Source organism: Trachurus trachurus, assembly GCF_905171665.1.
Source record: "Trachurus trachurus genome assembly, chromosome: 14".
Lineage (NCBI taxonomy): Eukaryota > Metazoa > Chordata > Actinopteri > Carangiformes > Carangidae > Trachurus > Trachurus trachurus.
The window spans coordinates 25,774,381-25,800,144 of NC_139903.1; the positions used below are offsets into that span (position 1 = coordinate 25,774,381).

Sequence of the window (25,764 nt, forward strand, 5' to 3'; positions counted from 1 at the left end):
GTCTCCATTGAGAGCAGACTTAAGGACACTGTGTATGGTAGATAACTGATCCCCTTGGTCCAGGCTACAAACTTTTTCATTGTTCATATGTTTATTATGTTTACCCTCCAACAGGAGAAAAGGGTCGGTGTAACAGAGATGTGAAAATAAGGACAGGAGTGAAAAAGTGTTTCTTTTTTCTTCAAATTTACTCTACGGTAACTTTCTTTGAGATTGTATGTCTATGTCTCTGCTCCCTGGTGGAGAAGTATAGGAATGTTTTATACTGTTGGAAAATTGTATATGTAAAATGTTGAATATTGATATGTGGAATCAATAAAAAACGTTAATAAAAAAAAAAAGAAAAAAGAAAACTAGAGGTAACAAGGATGTGTTTCTCAGTGTGTGCATGCGCATGTGTATTCAAACCCTTTCTACCATCAGCTTGGTCGTGAGCCCTTTTTTAGAAACACAAGCTCCTGTAGAGGGAACATTGTTCCTTCCACTCTGCTAATGCTCCTTTCTGGGAGAAGCCACTGTCTCCTCGTGGCAGAATCACAGTGACAAATTATGTAATCACATTATAATTCAATGGAGCCGCAGAAAAAATATTCCACTGTTATTGTTCTGATAAATACCATCAGAGGAGAATAAGGAACTCGGTATTATCCTGCAATCATTGTCTGGCTGCGTTTCTTCTGCTTGTTCTTTGTTAAGTCCCATCAGTCCACAGAGGAAAAGCACTAAAGTCCTGTCACTTGCCATCGTTCCGTCTACCACCACCCCTCCATCAGATCTCCTGACTTCCTGTCCCGCCAGACAATCCCCGCTGCCACCCAGCACCTCACCAAGAGACCTCAGGGCTCGACAGGGCATCAATCAAGCCCCCTCTGTCATATGATCAGAGCCATTCTCTGCTTTGATTCATGGCCGCTGTCCCACTGTAATATTTTGACACGTTGGCAATATGCTTCAAGTTATATTCCTACTAATAGCGCACAGGGAACTGAACTCAGGTGAGAGAGACAGAGAAAGATGGGCAGGGAGGAAGAGATAGAGATCCCGAGAGCATTTTCGTGAGCGGGCCACTGCCAAGACGAGGGAGAGATAGAGACAGAAGTGAGAATGTCTCTGTCGGAGGAAACATGGACAAAGTATAAACAACCCCTCTCCTCTCCTCTCCTCCTCTCCTCCTCCTCTCCTCTCTTCTCGACTTAAATCCTTTGTGGATTTTGTGAATCAGAGCCAGGAGAGGAAAAAAGGACACAGACTCAGTGTAGAGACAAAGACTGTGTGGAAGGCTAAGAGCCATGGGATCGGTGCAAATCTGCTGTGGTGATCTGTGGAGGACACACTGGGTCTGACAGTGGCAGTGAGCAGAGAGCTGTGTGTCTGCACATACTGTAGTTTGTGAGCTCTGAGGAAAATGTATTCTTCGGTCCATCTGTTCCTGGTTCTACTCGTGTCCCACCTGCCCATTAAAAGTACTCAGGTCACCATGGCAACATGTATCTGACACGTCTTTGGCAAAAGAGATGAAAACACACACACACACACACACACACACACACACACACACACAGGAAGCACAGAGTAATAAATTGCAGTGTTTTGCTACTACAGCCTTACTTGGTGTTATAGAAGATGACTAGTAAATGAATCAAGCTCATCACTGAGAAGACTGTCAGTTCCTCTACTGAGGTTTGTCTTTGTGTGACATCAGGTTTGCTTTGCGACACACAAAAATCAAAAACCACAAACATCCTTGTTCTCTATCTCGATGGCAGAGGAAATCGTGTCGGACTTAATTTGTGAGAGGGAGCAACAGGGTTTACATGAAATGTATGAAAACATGCTTGAGAATATGAGCAAACACTGTGTTGTTGTTTGCTCAGTTAAGCTGCCAGTGTGTTTTACTGGAACTGCTTGTTGGACGGTCGAACACCCTGCCCCCACACCTTTCTGCTGTCTGTGAAGAGGAAATTAGCATGAAGCATGAAGGTTTATCATTTATTCACATTATACTGTGTATTTTAATCCTCAGCCCATCCGTGTTTTCTCTATGGTTATTGTGCGAGTGTTCACAGGCAGTACCCACCACATGTGGGATTTAGGGGCTATTGCTAAGGCCCAGCATTTCTCTAACTTTCCAAAAAACCGAGGATAAAACATTAACACACATCACATCCACCTCACGCTGTGATTGGCCGGCTGTGCTGTGCTGGGCTGAGGAAGGAGCCACGGTTTGCTCTCTCTCTAACTCTCTTTATCATTTCTGACACGACTACAGACAAGCGTCAAATTAGACAAAAAAAAAAAGAAGGACATAAATTGTTGGGCCGTCAGATGCCACCACAACAGCTTCAGTGCACATCAATCCAAAATCTGCCATAGATGAGATCTGATGACTGTGAGGGCCTCAGCACATTCATTCACATCACTTTCATACTCATCAAACCGCTCAGTGACCCCTCGTTGCCGATGGATGGGGTTGTCGTCCTGTTTCCTCGCTCATTTCTCAGGTGTTTCCTTTAATTTGTCACTCCTCTGTATTGGTGTCACTTTTCATGTGCAGCACAATGAACGCCTTCCAGGTGAGACAGTCTGAAAAATGACACCATGTTTAAATGCATCCATCTCCCCTCTGTCTGTTTCATCCCGCCTTCAAGTGTGACCTTTGAAGCTGCTATAAACACTTTGGATTTCCAATTTCCAACGGAGGCATGCATACTGTATTGTTTATTTACATGTGCGCTTACATGCATCTGCATAAACGGTGTATTTAAATGGATAGTTCAACATTTTGGCAGATTGGCCCATTGCCATAATGATAATCCCTATAGTCATAGCAATAGGTTCGTTACCTTTAATTGTCGGTGCAAGCTATTTTTAGATCGGCGGAGCAGAGCCGTGAGCTGCTCAGAGCTACGCTACGGAGGCTAATGGGATTTCTTGGTTTCCCTCATCAAACTCATCAAATACACAACCCAACAACTCCAAAACGCTCTGGTGGACAAGTTGTGACCTGCACATTCACCACGCTATGAGATAATAACAGAACGTTACAAGATTGAGTTGTTTTCAAGGTAAATTCATGCAAAACCGCTGATGCGCGTTCCCATTGGGAGCAGTTTTTCGTCTCGTTTTTTTGTCTCTGCATTTTCCTCGAAAACAACTCCGTCTAGTAACGTCCTGGTGGTGGTCTGATATGGCTACAGGTTGTTTAAATGTATACAGTATTCATTTAAAAGTGAATTTACAGTATTTATTATGTATTTGGTGGCTGTTCAGTAAGCTATAACCCTGACATTCTTCAACACATCAAATCGAACAGAAATGATTTAATCAGTGGACAAATTAATAAGACATATGATATCAAATTAATATGAGAATGTATTTTAACAGTCCATCTGCTCTCACAATTGTTCCCCTGACAGAAGCACCCACTCACTCCAGCACACACGCATACACATCAAACTTAGTCACACGCCAATCCTCTCTTCCCTCTCTCACTCACTGTCTATTTTATTTTTCACCCATATATTTTTGGATTGTGGTTGTTCTGCTCATGAAAACAGACACGGAGACGGCACGAGAGCCGACAAGGACAAGCTTCAGCAGAAAGCCTCCATCTGATAAGCCTCATCCCCTGAGAGTAGGAAGCATAGTGCCAGAGAGAAAGGAAGACAGACACACAGACAGGTGTGAAACAGAGAGAGAGTGTTTGTGTGTGTATGGGGGGGAGGGGGGGGTTGGAAAGAGGATGAAAGAAGCCAATGAAAGTGGTCTGACTGGCAGCGTTTGAACTGAGGGGTCACCTGCACCCCGGGGGAGTCTGCAGCATGGTGATCAGAGCAAATTTAAGCTCCAAAAGGAGAGAAGAGGCTGAGATGAAGGGAGAGTGGCGAACCGAGATTGAGCCAAAAGCTGCCAATGGGGGAAAGAGGAGACTGGTGATTTTTCCTCACCTCCCTCTGTCCCCGTGGAGAAAAATGCATTAGCAGTATGACAGAAAAAAAAGCAGAAGGGTCACAACAGTGTATTTCCCAACAGCTCATGCACTATGTTTCCATCACAAGCATGCCGCTCTGCACGACGAGACGACAGTATCCACAGAACCAAGCCTTATTTGGCACATCAAAAGGAAACAGGTTGTTGCTACTGCGGCAGCCGCCAATTAATCATGAAAACATGCAAAACTGTGTGATTTCCCATCATCCAAGGGCTCTCTGAAATGCATGACATCTGTTAGCTGGCCAGGTGGATGTCAAGATAAAACAACATATTATTCTCTTTTCATTTCAAGCCACTAAAATCTTAGTTATTCTTCCACATCTTCTGCAGTTTTGGAGAGAAGGCCTCTGCTGCCTGCCAGAAATAATGACACACCACAGTTGACGAGCAGAGCTGGTGTTGGATAAAGGTAAACTGCAACTCTTTGATTTGTCAAATGAATCACAAAGCCAAATAAAATGGACATCATGCATCAATGTGCCACCTCAATAGGCAACCATCAATAAAAATGGCTTCTTATCTGATGGTTAAATGAGTGATAGATGATTAACTCTCCTGTCTCTGTCTCAATGTCAGCCGTCCTATTGAAGTCACCTTGGGCAAAGATAGGCAGCGTGCTCACAGCTGTGATCTCTGCTGTCTCTCTCTTACCCATCAAAGCCGTACTCTGAGAGCATGTCCTCAGGAGAGGCGCTGGCCGGACTGCCCATCTTGTCGCCTACACAAACCGCCACTGCCGGAGGTCAAGCTGGGTCATCCAACACGCTCTTTAGTTATCTGACCGCGCCGTCAGGCTGCGCCACTGGAATAGCTCTGGTGCCTCACAACCAGCTCGGGCAGGGGGGGGTAGGAGGTGTGGGCGTGTGCGCCCTTGATCTTCCGTCTGGTGGCCTGTCGTTTCAGGCTTTTGTTGGGTGTTAAAAGAGTCCCATCTGACGGGGAAAGAGTTGGACACCCATGATGGTGTGCCACGCTGCGCGCGTCTGCAGCGGAGGGAGCGCAGCTGGACTCAGACCGCCTGCTGCTCCAAGCTGCTGCTACAGCACCGCGCTGAGAGAAGGGTGTCCGAGAATTCAAAAAAAAAAAAAAAGAGAGAGAAAGAAAAAAAAAAACTCGTGCGCGCAACCTCCCAAAAATGCTCGTACACACAAACCACCTATTATCTACCACATCGCACGTACTGTAACACCTCAACCAGCCCTCAGCATCCACAGGCGGCTCAGCTCCAGGGTTATCAGATGATGGATCTGTGTGCGGCAGGTGACAGATTTGACCATTATGCTTTATGACTGTGGAGTTTCAGAGCATCTGGCAATGAGAATGAATACAACTGGGCTTCAGACTGCAGCCAGTGCCCATTTATCAGAGCCAATGTGTGAGCCGAGAGCGGAGGGGAGCTTGATAAAGACACAACGCGTGATGTATGGAGTGTGATGGAGTGCTTTACATCAGGCTTCGCGTTGAGACAATTACACTGCGATTATACTTATTGCGTGTGCATGTGCGATGGACCTATAATCACCTAATCACACACATCAAACCCACGCTGCGCGCACAGACGCGCGCACAGACGCACACACGCAGCTGGAAAGAGATTTTCAGTTTCCAGCTGTTGAAATGGACGAACAGTCAAAACCCAAACACAGACGGGCTTCAGTCTGCCGTCAGCCATTAAGGCTCAAACAACACAGACCATCCACACTGTCAGCACACACACATACAGCCTGGTGTATTTACACACACGCACAGCACACGCGCAAATTCACACAGATTACAACAGGTGCAGTCGCCAGCGCGCGGCTCTGCGGCCGTCAGCGGCACCGACGCATGGGCGGGCGGGCGGTCGGTCGGTGGCGGTAATCACCTTTATCACCTTTACCACGCCGACCCCGAGGTGTCACACTAAAGACCGGGAGCGGGTTTAGCCTACCTGCCTGTGAAACGCCTGGTCCCCCGGTGTGAGATGTCGCCCCGCCTCGGTTAGAGCACCGTTGGCGGAGAAGCTGAGGGTGTTTTGAATTGCCAAGATGTGTTTAGTCTGTTTGCATCCGTCCTGTGCTCTTGAGGAGTCCGTCCAACAGCCAGAGATGGACTCATTCAGTCTGTGTGTTGGACCTGCACTCGGGGATTCACCAGTGTGTCATGTGCTCCACACTTTTTGGATAGTTATTTCAGAAATATCAACTGGTTAGGTGAGGAGGAAGAGGAGGAGGAGGAGGGGGGTGGTGGCGGTGGTGGAGGGAGATTCTGTCCGTTTGAGCTGAAGTCCAGACCCACATGTATGGCCTCCCATCCGTCTTCTACATCTCACTTGTCCTCGCCGTTATGTGGAGGGTTGGGGGTGTTGTTGGGAAGGAGCAGCTCGCCCAGACGGACGCCACCCAGCCGCCCACGGGTCTGGGTCTGAGAACTGGTGCTGGTGCCGCCGCAGCTGCTGCTGCTGCTGCTGAGGATGATGATGATGATGCTGTTGATGATGATGATGGTGATGGTGCCAGTCGTTTCTTATGAAAATGATAAAACACGATTCACATTCATCTGCTCTGTCGAGTCAACACGGAGGAGAGAGGATGAAAGCTGTGAGCGCAGATCGGTCACACGGCGGAAGAGAAGGGATCTCCCGACGCTCCCGGTGAAAAGACTTAACCCATTTATCGGTCCGGTCCGGTGAGGGAGGGAGGGGCCACGCGGGGGTCCACGGCGGCAGAGGTGCGACTGTGTGTAGAGGCTGGAGGTGAGCGGGAAGTATGCGACGCTGTGGCGCTCAGTGGGAGCTGCCCTCCTCAGGTGTGTGCGAGAGAGAGACAGAGACAGACAGAGAGAGAGAGAGAAGGAGGGGAAGAGGGAGAGAGAGAGAGAGAGAGAGAGAGAGAGAGAGAGAAGGAGGGGAAGAGAGAGAGAGGAGGTGGAGTGAGATAGAGAGAGGAGTAGGGAGAGAGAGGATGATGTGGGGTCCGAGCAATTAAGGTTTCAGCATCTTCCCTGGGGAAGAGTGTGTCTGTGTGTGTGTGTGTGTGTTTTCATTTATCTTCACAGCTTTCAGTCATTGATGACCAATTATGGTGCTTAGGAAATGACATCAGCCGCAGTACTTAAATGATGCAGTGTGTCTAATCCCCCTCCTCTCTCCTGCCCAACACCAAGTCGAAATTCTCTTCTTCTTCTTGGTGACTATGGATGGATTCAAGCTCAGGAACCTTCTTCCACCCAGCATCTCAGTGAACGTCCCTTCCATCCAACCCCCAGTTTACCTCCTGATCGCTCTATTTCCTTCTCCCTCTGCCTCTGATTAGAAAGCCCCACCACTATCTCATTTACATGTCCTATACTAATTATATAATAGCCCATGTGAAGCGTGTGTTCTCCCCGCAGCAGCTCAACTGCAGTCTGCAGCCTTGAGCTTGAAAAAGCTGCGCTTCCCGCGCTGCGCCGCTCTTATAATTAAAAGTGGTTGCAGCAACTTTAAGACTGCGAGTCCCCTGCCGCTGATTGCGAAGGGTTAATACATAATATGTGCGCCTCAAGGGGGGCGGGAGGGTAGTGTGGTGGACCAGTAGAGTGGAGACTTCACTGAAAAGTAAAGATAACACAATTGAGTCATGAGTGTCTCACCCCGGTGCTCTCCACAGCACCGTGGGCATATCTAATGAGTCCAGCCGAGGGTTTCAATGGATTTTCTCCAGGTTCATGAGGAAATTAGATCACTGAGAGATACAAGGTCGTTACATGCACCTTTTCATTCTAATAGAAAACATAAAAAGGTGACACAGAGAGAGGAGTCTCTGACTGAGCACGTGCTCGTCTGTGGTGCTGATGTTTTTGGCGCTGTCCGTGGTGCTGACGGGCTTTCTTCAGCAGAGGCAGGACGAATGAAGGTGAACTGTCAGCATTTCCAAACAACCGTAACCCCGCATGACTCAATGACTTCATACAGGATCAAATGAGATTGAGTTTTATTCAAAGACACAGAGTTTGTCTGGAGAGAGAGAGAGTTAGAGGCTATTTCCTTCTCATCTATCAGCCACAAATTCAATAATGGATACATAAATGCCATTTAATAAATGTACAAATATCCCTTGTGGGCTGGTGAGCTCTTATAGAATAATACGCCACACCCAACAAACCGCTTTGTGACCACTGTCTGACTTTTTAAATCACAAAAAAAAAATACTATGTAAGAGTAACAATAATTATAACGAGTGTTTTGGTGGCAGATCTGGATCCCGCAGCTCGGGAGTCAGAGATACCTGCATAATGAGGACATGGAGACAGAGGACACAAGCACAAACTAAAGGGAAGAGAAGACAATGTTAATGACAAAGTGTAGTGCAGCTGTCTCATAGAGATGCATGAGGAGAGAGAGGGCAGGAGAAGAGGAAGGAGCAGAGAAGAGAAGAGCTCAGTGCAACATGGGAGCTCTCTGAGCAATCTATGGCAACGTAATTATGGTCTCACCTGAGTCAGTCCTAACTATACACTTTATCATAGAGTGTTAGGCTTGATTTGAAATATACAGAGGACATCATCTAAATCTCATGGTGACTTGAACACAATTTCTTCCGGGTGTTGAGGAATCTAAATTATTCATTTGCTGTATCAGGGGCAGGCTGGGTTGGCCTTACACTGTGGATAATTCTGCAAACATGGAACATTTGCAAATGAATTCACAGACTCAAACCAAGGTCAGTATCAAGAAACATACACCAGACTTCAGAGAAAATAAAAAAACATATTCAAAGAATAAATAGTCTGGATCCGTCCTGAAATTGAATCAGGCCTCCATCCCTCCACCAAGTTCATTGTCACTTGAGCTTTTTCTTTTTTTTTTCTTGTGCATAATCCTCCTGACAAATAAAAACGGAGTAAAAAATGTCAGCAGCTCCTCTTTGTGTTCCCTTCAATACAAAATATCTCCACCATGTCAAAGAACTCGACTTATTTTCAGCCTCCTGATTCACTGTGCTACAGTTCCCTGCTGATTGACTAATACACCTCACCCTGAGGATTACATGGATTGTAAATTCACAATTGGACCCTGCCAAGTGACCTGAGAGAATTGACAATTGGCAAAACCTCATGTGGCAAAAAGTAATAAATAATAAAAACAGGCATCATGGGAGGAAGTCTAAATAAGAGCCACAGGAGCCCACTGACATGGACTCTGCCCTCGCAACAAATCAATGCAGGGAGTCATGTCGATAATCACAAGTGGCTGCTCTATTATTTTTCTTCAGATCATTTATTTCTCACTAATAGAGATGCGTTTTTATCCCGCCTCCTGAGTCTTAATCACTAAATCAATGAAACCATGACTAAAACAAAGCCTGCAGTGACAGACTTAATACTCCAGATATTTATAATTAGATTCCTGACAGAAACGAGCGCCAGGGCAAGAAATATAAGACAGTGACATACGATGAAAAAGTGAATGTGGACCCGGCCCTAACCCCCAGGACACACTGAGGCTGAAGTCGAGTCCAATATAGTCAGTCAATAAATAAAATGACCGTATTAAGTGGTCGGCGTTAAAAAAGACAGAGAGCTGTGCGGTATCAGATCAGAAAGTGGAACGAGGCAGAATGAATTTACAGACTGAAGGAGTCTCTGCTGAGGTCACAGTACAGCAGTCTTTTGAACAAGGACATTAGCATTTCAAAGTTCATGTTCAGATACGGCAATTTATTTTCTCCACGACACTGAAAGGTAATGATAATGTGCTGTTTTAATAGCCTCGTTCAGAGTGTCGTATTTATCAAAAATGGTGGGATTATCTTGAAGGGTGCCAAAGTTTGTGATTTCATCTTAGAATTATGATGATGAAAGTCAAATTGGAGATAATGGGAAATGAAGTGTAACTTCCAGTCTCTACGCTGCAGCGCAAAGCTGCAGACAACTCCGTCCTCTACTGCGCGCACTTTAAATACTTCTTATATAAATTCTGTTTACTCTGTAAAAGTTGCAACTGGCAGAGGAGCGGTGCCTTGATCTTGTTTCCTGCTCCCTCATGACGTGTGAAAAAAAAAAGAAGCAGTGACAGGAACATGAGAAAAAAAGCAGATTAGGGTTTCTGATCACAACCCTGCTGTATAATGCATTCAACATCTCCCCAAATCCAACCTCATTTTCATTAGCATTTAAATATTGTCATCATCTATTCCCCTCCACATCCCTGTCATGCTTATTCCAAGTCCTGGCGCTGCGATGACCTTCCGTGGGGGGAAAAAAACAGGATCCTGTCAGGCTGAGTTTTGCACCATAGGCATCACTTGAAAATTAAATTTAAAATCCCAACGAAGGTTAATCCACATTCACCTGTGCAGCCAGGATTGTGAACAGAAGGAGATACTAAAACAAGCAGCAGTTAGGTGTGTCTGTGTGTGGACAAATTGAGAATGAACAGGTGACTGCTGGAACTCGATCAGACATAAATATATAACTCAAACACAACAGATGAAAAGGTCACCCTGCCAAACAATAAACTCGGCCATGCGCACTTATAAGAAATTCAGTTTCAGACGGTTCCGCTCACACACAAAAGAATATGCATCCTGTATAATACACAATACCCTAAACAGCTTAAACTTAAAGTTCCTCCCAGGAAGGTTATAGCGCCTCATGAATAATGCAACACTTCACATGCAGACCTCTGGGGGAAAGAGGGGGTACACTACACAGACACATGCACGTGTGCACGAGTTTGTGTGTGTGCGAGAGAGAGGAAGAGAGAGAGTGGCCGGCCGCTTGCAGATGTGTTGGAGAAACATTACGCGAGATAATGAAAATTATGAGGCGTTTAGCAACACACAATAAAAATGAGACCAAATGCTTGTGTAGCTCGTGGAAAATTTGGGCCGAATGGAGAATTAAAATGGATTTCTGGCATTGTTTAGTCTGAGGCACGACGCCAGGGAGACAGGCATCCTGTCCACGCTGGAGTAGTTCTGTGTAAAGACACTACATGTTGCTAAAATACAGATAACTGTGTTGCTATGTTACATAAAGAATCCTGAGTTGTGATGGGTGTGAAAAGGAGAGGGATTTTGGCACTTGAGAGATAATGAAAACGCAGACAAATGCTCCAAATGTTTAGCAGGTATTACAGAAAACAACACTTGTACTTGCAAGACAAAACAGAATCAATTTCCTAAAGCGATTAATGTTTGTGAATGTTTCTTCTGTGCACCAGATCCTGATGTGATAAGCAGGAGGATCATATCGGGGCCGGAACAACTGTGATGGTGCGATTTTTAAACTGAGTAATGTGTCAAGACTTTTTCAGTCAGTGTCTCCTCATCCCGGGTCAGACAGGAATATTTCCCCACTAGTAAATGTGTTGCATTTGCATAATGAAAGCCCTGTTTGAACCACCGTGTGTATTATGCAACAGAGAGTGGGGGGGTGGGGGCTTTGGGGAAGTCAGCGAAGCTTTACCTGCTCACTGTTTGTAAGCTGTCAGGCTAAATAACTGAGGTAAAATGTGTCTGACAGCCTGTAATGACATTAGCCACAGTAACTTTAACAGTCTGCCGCCTCTGCCGTCTGCAGACCATAAAATTAGGGATTATTGCCAATTTTGGAGCAGGGGGACAGGAGAAGTGAGAGGGCTGGTGGAAGTGCTAACTAGTTTGCTGTGCACTGTGACTATACCCTGCATGTACCTGCTGGAGACATGATGGATGTGTCCTCAAAATGTTACTGCACTTCCATTTGGAGATTACTGGGTGACTCATCATCTCCTTAAAATAGATACACTCAGGAATACACAGGCAGATAAAAACCACACACACACACACATACATACACAACAACACAAGAAGGCATATACACATACTATATTCCACTATATCACCGTGCTACGTGTCAGTCAGTCATCGCAGATGTGAATGATCCACACGCTCGTTCTTTATGTTCTTTCCAAATTTCATTTCCTCCTTCAATTATCTAGTAATGTTTTGGTAAATTAAAAGCTCATTTTATAGCGGAGTTTCTCTAAGCGTTCAGTGTAGGAGCTGCTTAACCCGGGGACAATTTAATTTTTAATGGCTTTCAGGGGAAGTTTGAGTGCAACACTTTGGTCTAAATGTTATTTTAAAGGTTTTTCTCCACCTGAGAAATAAAAAAAAACGGAGGCGATAGATAGGAATGGTGTCATTTATAGCATGAAAATGCTCAAATGTGATTCTCAGAATATCAGCTATAGGGACCTTCCATATGGAAATATCCGAATCGGCCTTCAAACATTTCATATCAGCTGAAGCTTAGCTGAAGCTTAGCAAACACACACACACACACACACACACTTAGCCGGCACGAATAAGTCTCACACCTTCCACTCTGTTTTCTCTTCTGAGCCAGGCAGCTGCCAGTCCATCATCTCTCCAGACTCCAAAATTCAGCTGCAGTTTTTTTTCCTCCTTTCCAGTCCAGTTACATTTTTTTTCCAGAGTAAGCCTGAATTTAAAACCAAAGCACACACACACACATACACAGGACGTGGACAGAGTCAACAAACTAATGAAAAACATTTCACTAGACGTATTTTGTGTCAGTGTCTATGAATCTCTCCGTGTCTTTGTCTAGAACTGTAGGAAAAGCCAGTGGGAAGCCACACTGATTTGATTTCGGCTGCAGAAAGGTAAACACAAACCCACAGTCAGAGAAGAGCCGGCAAACGGGAAAAAATGAAAAAGTAACTGAATCAATGAGATGAGGTGAAGTGGAGAGTGCAGAGCAGTAGTCGGTCTGTGTCTGAGCAGCGTTATGAGCCAGAGTACGAGAGGAGCTTCTTTAAACAAAGAAGCCTCACGCTGGAGTTACGCACACACACAGGCACACAAAAAGCTCCAGACTCACACACCCGTAGGCACACGCACAATAAAAGCCCATCATCCACCTACAGACACACACACACACACATGCACACACACTGCATGCTGGTAAAAGACCCAAATGAGGTTTAATTAAAACACGATTAAATTACTTTTAATTCATGATATGGTAATGCTGCTGGCATCACCGCTGCTCTCTGAGAAAGTCTGAGGTAGAACATTAATAGGATTACTGTACAAGTTCATCTGAGCTCACAACTTCAGGACTGACAAAGTAAACAAACACTTCACGGTGCACAGTGAGTGATTACAGCTGGTCACTGGATAAAAAAACGCCCATCAGAACTGGACCAAAACAGCAGCATCTTATATCAGCAGATGAATATCAGAGTGAACACTGCACAGACAAGATTTTACTTTATCTCACGCATTCAGATCTGTTCTCTGCAGCCTAAGATTATATGGGTTGAATTTAAATGCGCGATACACTTTTGTTCTAATAGCAGCATGTCAAAATAGTTGGGAGATTATTACAAGTGAGGACCATTCCCTGCAGCTAATAATTCCCTTGTCAATAATGCATGAGGTTTTATAAATCACAGTACGTCTGTTTATCTGGCCTCTCCAAGGTCGTTCCCATTCGTCCTCTCGTCTTTTTCTCATCGTGCACCTTCTCATTTTCTCCCCCCCTATGGCTCAATGAACATTACTCCTCATCCTCCTCTCATTCCGTCTGTCTCCCAAATCTTCCTCAGTCATAAATAAGTGATGACCTTCTTGGCATGATTGTGAGTTAGTTTGTTTTCTCTGAGACGAACCCAGACTGCAAAAAAAAAAAATCAAACATTTCTGCTCCGCCGAAGGGCAGATCTGTGCATGTGTACACAATGCCGACCTGTGCTGTCCGTGCACACACATGCGCGTGATTGTGCACGATTGTGTGTGTGTGTGTGTGTGTGTGTGTGACATTGTAACTACACCCCAGAATCCCTGCTGAGCCATCACAAGTCACGGCTCCCTAAATTAAATAACATCAAATTAGATTAAAGTAAATGAAACATCACTGAGGAGCAGGAGGAGAGGGGGGTGAGAGGATGGGGGAGCTGCAGGGATGGCGAGGAGAAGCAGAGGTGGGGGAAATATGGGCAGTGAGAGTTTATGTAGATTTAAGGTGACAGAGAGGTCGTGCAGAGGAAAAGGTGAAGGAGACAAGAGGGAAGTTAAGGAGAGAGCGTGGACGATGGGGACAAGTGAGGTAAACACTTGACGAGGAGCCAGCAGGACAGTGTGTGTCTCCATCTGTAACGTAGCGTCTCCTTTTCCAGAACACGATCTGAATGGAAAATCATTTCTTCTTGAAGCTGACCAGGCTTCAACCTCGCTGCCATGGGGATTGCCATGGCACACGTATATATCTTTTTCTGAGTCATACATTCACAGGACCAATCTCCGCGGCTCTAATTTCTATGACAACACAGCTATCAGGCATTTTGCAGTAAATGCACCAGTCAGATGGGTATTTAAAGAGTGCTGGCGTAACAACAAAAGCCTGTTTTGTTCCATTCAACTTCTGCTGAAGAAGAGCCCAAACAACATCAGCCGAGAGTGCATGCCCTCCACGTTTTTTTTTGTGAACAATGCTCTCTACCTCTCTGGCAGCGAAGTGTCGTATAAAGTGGCCCATACAGGAGGTGAATAGGAGCTCCGTGTTTTCTCAAGTATTAATATCACCCCTGGGATGGAGCACTAAACTGGAGACGGAGGCAGACGACCGTGGAGGATCCTCCTCACTCGCCCGTGTGTGCAGTAAATCAACTCCTGCTAGAGGCACAAAGAGGCTGAAACCAGAGAGAGCAATGAGCTCCACGAGCCCCACACCTGCCCACCCACCCACCTCAACAGCTGTAACCCGTCCTACCCTCCCCGATACGCCGGCTTCTCTTTCCCCTACACTTACCTCTTCTCCCCCAACCTCCCATCCATCTCTCATTCATATGCCCGACCTCTCTGCCAGTCTCCTCACTCTCCCTCATCCCGTTCCAGCGCTTCTATACCTTTGATTTCATTTAACGCCTTTACCTCCACTCTCCCTCCACCGACCCAATTTTCTCAGTTCATCTTAGACAGTTGCCTGTTCTCATCATCCACATCTCCCTCAGCCTCTCTTCTCGCTTTCCCGCTGGCACAATCCCCAGAGATGCAGAAAAGGAGGTCAGCTTTGTCACAACACAGGTTCACATTTCATTGCCACAGCGTTGGGGCTGCCAGCATGCGGGATTGATGGTTTGGGGGTTTTCCGCTGGCCCAGAGAGAAGCTGTACAGAGCAGACATCACCTCCGTGTGAATACAAAGAAAGGCAGAGATAACCAGGTAGAAAATAGAGAAGGGGGGAAAAAATATGCAGTGTGAGAGATTGGGCACAGCGAGAGGGAAAGAGAGCAAAATAGGATCAACGAGATTTGTACCTAAGGCTGGTTACACGCTAGAAGATTTTCAAATCTTAACTGATTTTAAAAACACGGGAGGCCACAGATATAAGGACAGTTTCAACTGATTTTCAACATTATAATCCATGCACACACACACACACACACACTAGATGATTCAGCCAGACCATGAGGCCACACATCTGCCGTCTGTAGTAACAGTTTCACAGTGGTGATTCTCCAGACAGGAAATCTCACAGAAGCTCACATGATCAAACACTTCAGGAGGAAAAACAAATATGGAGGACGGCCCTGCTATTATAGCTACTATGTCCTACAGGAGTCATTATAAAAAAGGTACTAATGCTGCTGCCATATACTGTAGCTCCAGTTGCTGGGCTTTGTATACTATTCCATTTGCTTTAGATATGAAAAAAAAATAATATGCACACACAATCACAAAAGTAAACAGTGAACAGGATTCTATATCAAGAGTTAAAGAACAAAAGACAAAAGAGAACCAAGACATAACCTAGGCTAAACAGTTTGCAGTCTATCAAGAAACTTAAAATATGTGTTGTCATAGATCTTTCTCAAAGTAGCCTAAACTGTAGGCTACCAATGTTTATGTTTAGCCTAAAACTAAAAAAAAAGAAAGAAAAAAAGCCTAAAAAATGTTTTAGGCTACTAACACCTAATTTTGTGGGGTTGGGTATGACTCTAGTTCAGATCCTTTTAACCAGTTAAACATAGTGTAGCAGCATTTACCATACCTTAGGTCAGTCATAGGTGGTTTTCTGCCCTCAGTGGGTGAACAGCAGTCTGGTGGGGGGGATTGTGGTGTTTGAGGATCCGCCTGTCGCGCAGTCAGTCCCTCACATCGTCACACTGTCTCTGTTGTTTGTAAACAACGGACCCGCGGACAGTGCTCGGCCTCGGTGCTCGCCTGGCTCATACAGTCTATGGGCTGGCTGTCTCCAGAACCGGTGGCGCTGCTATGTCCAAATTGTCCGCAGTCCATTTGTCCACATAGGAGCTCCCCCCTCTATCTAATTCCCCCCTCTATCTAATCCAGGCCCGTTCCCAATATAGGCTACATTAGCCTACTGCATTACAGCGGCTCCTTCACTCCAAGTCATCAGCCAAAAGTTTAGCCATGAGTTTGTCCACAGAGGCTCAGTCTGTAGCAGCTGCTCTGCCTCGGAAATCCCTCACATCAGATTGAAGGTTTTTAATTGGAGCTCATTTCTGTAGCTATGAAAGTCGTTTGAGTGAAGTCATATTACCTGACTGCCTGTGCAGGTGCAGCAGCGCTGTGGTTATTTCAGACCTGTTCTTCGTTGACAAGCCCTCCTGTTGTCCTGGACGTCTTTGTTCTGAGCTGATAGTCTCAAGCTGTTTGCTCACCAAAATGGTCGGGGATGTATTAGGCTAAATGCAGGGTTGGCAAACAGGGCAGGAGAACCCACGACTGCTCCGCCATTACCGGAAGGCGCGTCTATCGTTTGCCTAAATTGGCCGCCATGTTTGTGAGCAGCTGGGCAGTTTGTTCCCGCCCAAAATCAGGCCTAGTAATCCAATAGTCAACATGTGAGGAAATTCCCCTTCCCTCATTCTACATACAAAATGAATTAAAATATTGTAGTAGGGCCTATATGAAGACAGGCAAGTATTTTTTCTTGTCTATATGTAGGCCACAAAACCTTAGGAAGCAGCTCTTAGACTGTGTCATGAAAGCACCAAGACAGTTTTGAAAAGCATCACTCTCTTTTAGTGCCATTTTGGCCTCTTCCAGTTTTGTTTAACAGGATGATCATCTGCTGCATCAGCTCATCACAGCCAATGGAAAACAAGACTGACTGTAAAATCAGGCTGACAGGCTGTAAAATCAAAACAATGAGCCGAAAGAAGCTAAAAAGAAAGGTCTTGGTCTTCTCACTTAGATAGCCTATTCATTCAATCCATTAGGATAAAAGTTTACTGCAATACATGGAGGTTAGAGCATGCTCACTTCACCTCATCTGCCGCACACACAGCTGCCCAGCCCATTGGCTGACATGAAGGCACTTTGAAGAAAATCCAAGTCAACGCTTCTACTCCCTGAGAGTAACAGACACTACATCCGTATTGTTTGACAACAGCCTGCAGACCGACTCAGATGTTGCAATCCATTCAAGCCATAATATTTCACAAGTGTTCGTATAGTTCCTGTCTTGTGCTTTGTTTCATACTTTGTTTGATGTTGACCGACTAACAATGCCCCTCTCTACTGAGCTGCACTGAAGTAGACAGACATAATGAACATCATGTAGTTAGTGTGTGATCCATTAATACTAATGAGTAAAGCCCAGATCAGCAGCATCAAACAGGTATGAGCTCACACACACACACATACATTCACACTCACACAGTTCAGAGGGACCCAAGTGGGACAATGATATTTGCCCTTATGTGAACTAGAACAATGGGCAAAGGTCTCCATCTGTTGCCACTTTAATGCCCCATAATAAACTGGCCACTCTATTTGTCAATAATACCTTCATAACTCCACTTTTATTGGTCTCTGCCCGACCAAACAACACACCCCTCAATCACCGGGGTCTTGTCTCTGTCACAATGACGTCTGAGCATCGAGTCTGATGGTGACAGAGCTGCTAATAGCCTATTGTTGCGCTCATGGAGAAATCCAGTAAACATGATCACAATGTGCATGTCTGGGGTTGACATTGAACTTTGTCACCTCCTGCATGTCACCATCTGTGTGCAGCTTGTGAGGCATACACAAACATACATGTGCATGCACCATCCCAGTTTGCTCATACATGCAGTCAAATACACACAAAGTCAACTTTTGCAGCACAGTGTAAAAATCAGCTCTAAGTAAATTATCTTGTGTTTGTCGTTTTGCCAAATAGCACAGAGGTTGAATGCTGTTTGGAAGCCAGATGTCAAACGTCAGCACATGAAAGCAGAGAGAGGAAGGAGATGATGATGCTCGACGTCCCTGTGCTGCGGACAGTGACAGGTGCGGTAGGCGTTCAACAAGGTGGGGCAGGCGTTCAGGGACAAGCTCACCTTGATGTGTTACAGCCAATCAGAGACCAGGATGTCTGTCTATCACATGTGTGTAGCTGCTTCTATAAAAAGACCACCCACTGTACCACAGAGAGAGGACCAGTAAGAACAAGGTGGGATGTCATGTCTACATCACATCATCAATGGATTTCAAACACACGCACACAAATCAAACACAGCAGCACACACCTCAGCTGACTTCCATCTGTTGGGCAATCGTTCTTTCTTTCTTTCATTCAGTCAAACAAAACACTGAGAAACACAGTTGAAAAACATAGAGAAGCCTGAACATCCCAATTGATTTCAGAGCGTCTGTCCCTGTTTGTGATCGTGTGTGCACGTGGCAGTGAGTACACACTCACATGCGTCTGTTCCCTCAGTATTGATTCTGCAACAAGAGGATCAAAGATGTGCGTGAAGAAAGATTTCTAGAGAACAAATAAGGGCTAGTTTGTGTCGCTCAGTGGGCTTACGAGGAGCTTCACCTTCTTGCTGAGAGTACCTCCTTTTCTTCAATATTCATTTGCTCCTTTTTATGTGGGGCAGATGTACAGAGAACATGAAAGACAGCTCGGATGAATGAAATAATGAGAGAACGAGAGAGACATCAATCACTTGTTCTTTTCAAGGGTTCAGACCTAAATGGAGCTCGTGAGGAAGGAGAGGCTGTGTGTTTTTTTCTGCAGTTACAATGTTGCTAGTGCCGTTAATGGAAATAATGAGGATTTTTTTTTTTCATTTCCTCTGTCTCTGTCTGCTTATTAGCTTCATCATGAAGTGAAGAACCAGAGCCAGTGACATAACTGGGCGCGAGCTGGGGAAAAGATAAGCAGATAAGATGGAGTTTGAGTGAAGGAGGTGCATGGACTCTGGAAAAATATATAAGGCTGGGTTAATGCGTCTCTGCGTGTGGTATTGTTTGTGCACGTTTGCAGTATGTGTGTGTGTGTGTGTGTGTGTGTGTGTGTGTGTAATGTGATTCAGGACCACATCAGAAGAAGGACGGGGGATCAAGGGCATACTTAATATGGAGAAGTGCTCTCCATTAACATGACAGCAAACCACAAAGCAGAATAAGAGCAGCACCGGAGTAAACATCTTCCTGTAAAGTTGCTTCTCAAAGGCACTGTGAGTAATATCCGTCCTCTTGTGAACAAACGTGTTTTTTTTTTTCATTTCATTGACCTTTATGTGTGATTACCTGTGATTCACATTCACACCCAGATTCAGCAGCTTCCCAATTTGACACAAGTACCGACAATATTAAATCTGTAAAGACTTGACAGCTGTGTGACTTTGAAGTGCAGTGTACGTGCATCAAAGATTGAAGACGTTTTATCTCTTTGAAGGGATAGTTCAACATTTTTGGCAAATTGGCCCATTGCCATAATCGCTATATATCTTTATTTCGGACTCCGGGTCCATAGCAAAACATAACACAACAACAGAAACACAACACAGACAATACAAGAGAATAGAGCTAAAACATAGAGATAGGGATTTACATCATTGATATCAAAAATAGAATTACTATAAAGCTAAAAAGAGACAACTGTACCAGTGTCTCCAGAACAGAGATTGATACCTGATAGAACTGCAGTTGATGTGGATCAAACTGTTAACTATATGGTTTTCTGAGGCATCAAGCCGATATGAGATAATAACGGAATGTTACGAGACAGAGTTGTTTTCAAGGCAAATGCAGAGACTGCTTGCCGAAAAACTGCTCCCGATGGGAATGCACATCAGATGTTTTGCATGAATTTACCTCGAAAACAACATAACATTTCGTTATTATCTCATAGCGTGGTGAATGTGCAGGTCACAACTTGTCCACGAGAGCTTTTTGGAGTTGTTGGATTGTGTATTTGATGAGTTTGATGAGGGAAACCAAGAAATCCCATGAGCCTCCATTCTAAAAATAGCTTGCACCCATAATTAAAGGTAACAAAACTACTTCTAGGGATTATGACAATGGGCCAATTTGCCAAAATGTTCAACTATCCCTTTAAATTGGTCATGTAAGATGTAGCGGTACACTGCTAAAAGCTCTGTTAAAATTGTGATCTTTCATGAGCCCCACACAGCAAGCTGACTGTACGACTGAGCAGGGCACTTTTTGGTCCTATTCTAGCAATGACAGGCAGCACAGAGATATGGCATTGTTTACACCAATGACTTGACTGAGTGGACAAGACTTCAGGAGCTGCCATGTGCAGCCATCAAGGGGCTAACAATTTGCAGAAGTTATTAGTATCAGCTTTCTACCTCTAAGCATGTTAAATTGGGATATGGACTTGTTGTTTGGCTTGTAAATCGCCCCTCAATAATGTAACAAGACAGGTAAACAGTGATTATTAAGGTAATGTTATTGCTTCCTCCTCTGAGTCAACAGGAAGCGTTGCATTTGCAGCGAGGAGGCAGGGGACCAGAAGCAATCATTGTATAATTCAAAGGTCACTGATTCAGGACCTGCACAAAGTCACTAACATCATGTCATGAGCCCTGTCAAAATGCACTTTAGCAAGACACTGGACTCTTCTGAAACAAGAGGCTCAGGCAAACGTCTGCAAAATGCAGTAAATAGAGGGACAGAGTTTGATCTGTAAGTGGGATCTAATGTGACTAGACAGAGTAAGTAAGTCATCTTGTCAGCAGAATGAAAGTATTTAGCAGACAAATAAGCAACAACTGGAGGTTTAGACTGAAAGCATTGAACAGCATGTTGCAGAATATTCTCTCTTACACATACAAAACCTACAAACTCAAACACACACACAGAAATGCATGCGCACGCCAGAGGCGGTGTTCACTAATTACTGACAGGAGGATCCTCCTGGGGGCAAGGAATGCAGCGAGGTGCCCCTGTGCATCCTGGGACTGATGCTGGAGGGCACTTCTGGACCTGTGGTTCTCCCGCCTAATCTCAGTAGCTGGCTGGTGGTCACATGATCAGGGAGGAAGTAGGTCATAACAGAGAAGCATGGGGAACTGCTAGTGTGTGTGCCTGTGTGTGTGTGAGTGAGAGAAGGGGAGAGAAAAAAAAGACCATATTAGCATAGTTAGTCTTCCAGCACATTCAAACACACCACACACATTTCAATATCTAAATATACAGAGACAAACAGGGAGAAGCTGCCAAATTTCAGATAATAAGATGAACAGCCCGAGGACTTAGGAGGTTGAGCCAAAGCACACACACATTAACAGAGTGAGACTGAGAGAAAGCGAAAGATAATCTGCAACCTGGACTTTATTTTGACCATCTAAGTTCTTATTTCAACGTTTTTGCGACATGCAGACACTCTTTCAACACTTCTCTTCGTTCTATCAAAAATTCAAGCAAGTCAGTATCACATGGTGTCTTCTAACATCACAAATGCGCATCAACATTTCATGGTTTAAAAAAAAAAAGATCATCGCCTCACAACAACTGAGAGCTGCAGCTTGTTATTCTGCACAAACGTCTCTCACTGTGCTGTGCGTAGTTTCCTCTGCTGAGTCATCTCCTTCAAATTGTCTTCGCTTATGCTAAATCATTATTTTTTAAAACTGAACAGCTGAAATTGTAACACTGAGGTTGCAGAGGCAGAGACAGTTTGGCTAAGAGTTTGTGAACCTAAATTTCAGTAAGTTTCCGTAAACTTTTCTTAAAAGCAGCAATAATGAATACTTAATCTGCTCATTGTGGATGCTATATACAAACATGGAGCAATATTCACTCATATTTTTAGCCGCATGGGAAATTAAAGTCCTTTTCTTGGTTGGTCTCCACCAACCTCCACCAACCTTTAATGGCTAAACGCTCCATCATGTTCACCAGCTAGTCAGTACCTTTGTCTGCCTGCCGAGGTAAACAGCACTGAAGCTCCAACTGGAAACAAAGCTGATGAGAGCAGGGAGAACAGATCAAGTACCTTTAAACCAAGACAATGAGTGTGAAAACAATTGAATGGTCTGTAGAGCCGAGGAGGACTGCTGAGTGGGATGATAATTCATCACTGCTAGCTATCCCTTCCACATTACACACATAATCCTCTGTTAATAGAACATAAAATACTGATTAGTTTAGTTTTCACAAGGAACTAATTCCTTTTTTTTTCTTCTTTTTTTTTACACATAGGCTACTCATTGTATCAAGCATTTTTATGTCTCTCTCCATATATAAAAAAAAAAATAGAGCTGGACTATTAATTGCAATGTAATTGAAATGGCAATATGACCAAGTGCAATATCCAATAACTTTAATGTGTTTGATAAAGGTCAAATGTGTCACAACATTGTCACCACTATAAGTATTGTGTCCTGGCCAACAAATCATATTCTCAAGGTAAAGGGAAATGTTTGTATAGACCCAACAAAAATCACATCATAAATTTTAGATTTTTTTTAAGGTGAAAATGAAAAAACAAACAAAATTCATATTGAAATCAAATATCACAATCACAAAATCTGTCCATGTAATCACAATATGGTGTTTATTTTGCATATTGTGAAGCCCTATATCTGAAAATGAAGACAATCTGGTTGTGTGGAGCCGCCTGTGTAGATGCTTGCTGCTGCTCAATGCTACATAAGCTTGCATTGTGGGTAATGTAGGCGTCAATACTTCTGTTTCTAAGTGCAATGCTAGACCAGTGCAACTTTTAATAATTAAGCAAGGCAATGCCTCAACGACCTGACGAGGCCCACGTATAACTCATTAACACGTCCTGTCCCATTGATCTCTATACTGCCATCCGCTCGCCCTCCGTTCTCTTTCCTTCATCCATCCGTCTAACTCCTCACACCCATCTCTCTCACTTCACTTCTCTCATTTCATCTTCTCTTCTCTTTTCCATTTAATATTTAATCTGGTGCTGCCACCGTGCCAAAACCCAGACGGATTATGAGAAAAAGAGTGTTTATTCTTCGTTAATTCTTAACGTGAAACACCGCTCTAGGAAGATGAAATACTTCAAGTGCAATCTACTGCGTCACAGACCATTAACAGTCCTTTCAAAAAATTTAAATCAAAGCCTATTGCAGTGTCAGTAAAGAAATAAAGAAGCTGGGTGATCACATCTGAATGGTCATAAACAAAATATTCCTAACCATTGCACCTGGAGAAACACGGCCATAAATGTTTATGCATGTATTTAACTGCGAAAAAGTGTGCACAGTTCAACTGAAAATAAATCACAAGGATAAAAAAGAGTTACATATCAGGTAATAGAAAGAGGACATTACCACCTACAATGAAACTGTTCACTCAAGTAAACTTTACTGAAATTTTACATCCAATTTACAGAGGAGAGATTGGGATTATGTAACATTAAAAACATATTCTTGTACAAATTTACAGTGCATTCTAACAAGATGAGCTCTCAAGATGACAACATGATGCTGCGAGTGAGAGAGATGCCTCATTATCTCCTGGTGCGACGGTATCCTGTCCTATTGATCCATCGCCAAATCAACAGTGTCACCTCATGTTGGTGAGCTGCATAACAGATAAAAGGAGGACTCAACCTTCACATTCAGGGCCTGCACATACAAATGAGAATCGATCTACTAATGTTTGTTGAATGCAGGACACACACACACACACACACATATGCACATAAAGAAGGGAGAAGAAATCAAATATTCAACAAGCCACTGCCTAATCACCAACATGCCCCGAGGAGCCTGCTATCAAACAACGGCCTGCAGTTCACTGATACTATAAAGCTGTCAGATAAATCGATTATAGGTAGCAAGAGCGGCCACACTTGAGTTCACATGCACACTCGCTCTCATTGAAACATCAACACACGCACAAGTTAGATCAATATCTTATTTGACAGAGCCGTCACCTTCACTAGATCTGCGGAGCGAAGCAAAACGCAGTGTGACCTCCAAGTCCAATCACTGAGCGGCGACGGTCACCGTATGGCCGGTCTCCTGTGACTCTCACTCTGACTCTTCCCATCCCAACCCTGTGTAGGATGACTTGTTGTTAATATACTATAACAAGAAGCTTTAATGGGAAAATGATGATGTAATGCTGGGATCAGACTACACAATGATGACTATGCAAATATGACAGGAAGCTGGGCTCAATTGATCCTGTGTGTGTGGTCTGTCATAAAGCCATCCACCTTTCATACACAGTGTCAGTTTCTATATGGAGGATGGAAAAGTTGATAAAATGCAAAGTGCAATTGAAACACACTGATAAATTGTGACAAAATTTTAACATATAACTGCAGCTCTGACTGGGAATCTCAACTGGATTCCCCCCATCAGCATAAGATAGTGAAGTATATTATCCTCTACTCTGTGAAACCTTTGTTTTTTTTTGTCTGTTTTCTGTTTTCTTTGAACCCATGTTTTCTTTGATCCACCTATGTTTACGTTAGCCTAAAGGTTAAACGCCAGAGGGTAAATTGTACAGGTCAGATATTGTCTTAGTTTATGACCATCTGGGTTAGGTACATTCTTTTGTTTGGAAAAGGTGGGATTATGGGGGTAAGAAAACAGACAATACTTTGAGCTGAAGGAGAGAGATCTCATATTGGCACTAGAGATTCTCCAGGACTCAGCATTTTTGTCACATTGTTCTTTCTTGTAATAAACGCTTTTTGAATGCAAGAAAAGACGTGTCAGCGGTGATCACTTCTTCTCATCAAGACATCAATATACCACAATAGTCCATACATGCAACATTTACCAATGTGATAGTACCTATTACAAATTGAATCAGTTCAGCCCCTCTGACTCAACCGCAAACTTTTAGTTATGATATATCTCGACACTGAAATGGATATGTCGTGTTTTGGAACACAAGTCTTCCCTGATTGAATAAGGCCCCACATAGAATATCAGTATTGCAGAATGATTGGATTGTATGAGGATGATTGGCTTAATTTAATTTTTGCAGGTTAGCCCGGCCCCAGACAGCCCCCGTCCTGCTGCTGCTGCTGACACCGTCGGTGTGGGAATCTGAAAGTGACTGATCACGAAGAAAGTCAATTTTACCATGCAGTGTCTCAGCAAATGCATGCATGTTTGAAGCGTTTGAAGAAGAAAGTTGACTCTAATGTGTGTGTGTGTGTCTGGGCAAGCATGTGTCTGCACGTGCAGCAGCCCAGCTCTGTGGCCCCCCCACCTCACTGCTGCATGGATTTGCATCTCATTGACAAAGTTTCTCAGCTGAAGAAGCCACTCTGTCTGTGAGCTGCACCAAAAAGCCTGTTTGAACCAAAATAAAAACATCTCTTCCCCCTGTTATTCTCACTGCGGCAAGTCAAACATAAGGATAAACAAAAAAAAGAAAAAGAAAGATGAGGCTCTCATCCTGCTGCCTGGTTAGTCCCTTCTGAGGCAGCATAGTGGTTATAACAAAGGAGATACCCATAAATAGGTTTGCCTCGACAACAACAGACGCATATGAATACAGCACACTCACACATATATA

The 25,764-nt window shown here is 44.1% G+C and overlaps 1 protein-coding gene across 1 annotated transcript in view; it reads left to right on the plus strand.

Moving 5' to 3' along the window:
- Positions 1-25,764, plus strand: part of LOC310997417 (claudin-4-like) — a gene marked incomplete at its 3' end in the record, with an annotated part of 147,964 nt that overhangs the window by 42,601 nt on the left and 79,599 nt on the right. The gene's annotated exons all lie outside the window — the stretch shown is intronic.